The sequence below is a fragment of the Charadrius vociferus genome, unplaced genomic scaffold (assembly GCF_000708025.1).
Source record: "Charadrius vociferus isolate BGI_N301 unplaced genomic scaffold, ASM70802v2 scaffold894, whole genome shotgun sequence".
NCBI lineage: Eukaryota > Metazoa > Chordata > Aves > Charadriiformes > Charadriidae > Charadrius > Charadrius vociferus.
In genome coordinates this window covers 26,631-29,488 of record NW_009647843.1, presented here as the reverse complement: position 1 = coordinate 29,488, position 2,858 = coordinate 26,631, and positions in this window count along the sequence as shown.

The following is a 2,858-nucleotide window of genomic DNA, read 5'->3' as shown; positions in this document are numbered from 1 at the left end:
TATTGCTCATCGATCCTATTAATTATTGATCCTATTAATTATCGATCCTATTTATTTTTGATCTTATTGCTCATCGATCCTATTAATTATTGATCCTATTAATTATCGATCCTATTTATTTTTGATCTTATTGCTCATCGATCCTATTAATTATTGATCCTATTAATTATCGATCCTATTTATTTTTGATCTTATTGCTCATCGATCCTATTAATTATTGATCCTATTAATTATCGATCCTATTTATTTTTGATCTTATTGCTCATCGATCCTATTAATTATTGATCCTATTAATTATCGATCCTATTAATAATCGATCCTATTAATTGTTGATCGTATTGGCCATCGAGCCTATTCATTATCGATCCTATTGCTTATTGATCCTATTAGTTATTGATCCTATTAATTATCGACCCTATTGCTTATCAGTCCGATTAATTATTGATCTTATTAGCCATCAACTCTATTAATTATCGATTCTATTGCTTATCCATCCTATTGCTTATCAATCCTATTAATTATTGATCTTATTGGTGATCGATTCTATTAATTATCGATCCTATTGCTCATCGATCCTATTAATTATCGATCCTATAGGTTACCGAGCCTATTAATTATTGATCCTATTGGTCATCGATCCTATTAATTATCGATCCTATTAATTATCGATCCTATTAATTATCGATCCTATTAATTATCGATCCTATTAATTATCGATCCTATTAATTATCGATCCTATTAATTATCGATCCTATTAATTATCGATCCTATTAATTATCGATCCTATTAATTATCGATCCTATTAATTATCGATCCTATTAATTATCGATCCTATTAATTATCGATCCTATTAATTATCGATCCTATTAATTATCGATCCTATTAATTATCGATCCTATTAATTATCGATCCTATTAATTATCGATCCTATTAATTATCGATCCTATTAATTATCGATCCTATTAATTATCGATCCTATTAATTATCGATCCTATTAATTATCGATCCTATTAATTATCGATCCTATTAATTATCGATCCTATTAATTATCGATCCTATTAATTATCGATCCTATTAATTATCGATCCTATTGGCCATCGATCCTATTAATTATCGATCCTATTAATTCTTGACCCCATTAATTTTCGAGCCTGTTAATTCTCGATCCCATGAATCATCCATCCCCTTAATTATCGGCCCTATTAACGACCCTATTAATGACCGACCTCATCGATCGCCGCTATTGGCTATTGATCGCCCCCGTATTGACCGCCCCCGGGGGGGGGAACCCCCCTCCCCCCTCCGCGGCTCTAAAACGGGGCCAGAAAAGGCCGATTTGGGTGCGGCCCCGCCCCCTCCCGCCGACACCGTTTTCTGCAGAATTTCACCCGAATCGGGGGGAGGGCGGGGGAGGGGCCGCCCCGCCCCCTTTTTCCACCGGGGGCGTTATTTTGGGGTAAATTTCTGGGTATTTTGGGCTTCGCACATCTGGTTTTCCAGCTCGAGGCTGAAGAGCGAAGACCAAAAGCGGCCGAAGGGCCCCAAAAAAGGCCCTTCTGACCCCCAAAAAAACCCCAAAAAACCTCAATTCTGCGGATCCGGAGCATCAACGTGGACCCAAAAATGCCCTTTGTGGACCCAAAAATGCCTTTTACGGAGCCAAAAATCTTCATTATGGAGCCAAAAATCTCAATGATGGATCTGGAACGTCAACGTGGACCCAAAAATGCCATTTATGGACCCAAAAATGCCTTTTACGGAGCCAAAAATCTTCATTATGGAGCCAAAAATCTCAATGATGGATCTGGAACGTCAACGTGGACCCAAAAATGCCTTTTATAGACCCAAAAATGCCTTTTATGGAGCCAAAAATCTCAATTGTGGATCTGGAACTTCAACGTGGACCCAAAAATGCCTTTTATGGACCCAAAAATCTCAATTATGGACCCAAAAATCTCAATTGTGGATCTGGAACTTCAACGTGGACCCAAAAATGCCTTTTATGAACCCAAAAATCTCAATTATGACTCGAAAATCTCAATTATGGACTCGAAAATCTCAATTGTGGATCTGGAACTTCATTATGGACCCAAAAATGCCTTTTATGGACCCAAAAATCTCAAATATGGAGTCAAAAATCTCAATTATGGATCTGGAACTTCAATGTGGACCCAAAAATGCCTTTTATGAACCCAAAAATCTCAATTATGGACTCAAAAATCTCAATTATGGAACTGGAACCTCAACGTGGACCCAAAAATGCCTTTTATGGACCCAAAAATGTCTTTTATGGACCCAAAAATCTCAATTGTGGATCTGGAACGTCACCATGGACCCAAAAATGCCTTTTATGGACCCAAAAATGCCTTTTATGGAGCCAAAAATCTTCATTATGGACCCAAAACTTCCCATGGACCCAAAAATGGCCATTATGGACCCAAAACTCCAACGCGGACCCAAAACCGCCCATTATGGACCCAAAAATCCTCATTATGGACCCGAAACTCCACATGGACCCAAAAATGTCCATTATAGACCCGAAAGTCCACATGGACTCAAAAATGTCCATTATGGACCAAAAAAACTCAATAATGGACCCAAAAATCCTCATTATGGACCCGAAACTCCACATGGACCCAAAAATGTCCATTATGGACCCAAAACCTCCCCAAAATCGCTATTACGGACCCGAAATAGCCACGACGGACCCAAAACCTCCGTAATTGAGCCCGAAAAGCCGTCGGGGATCGAGAGGCTCCGGGACGGACCCAAAATCGCCCCGTTTGGACCCAAAAAGAAGTGACGGGTACGGACCCAAAAAGGGCACCAAAAACTGAGCCAAAACCTCCAGAACTGAG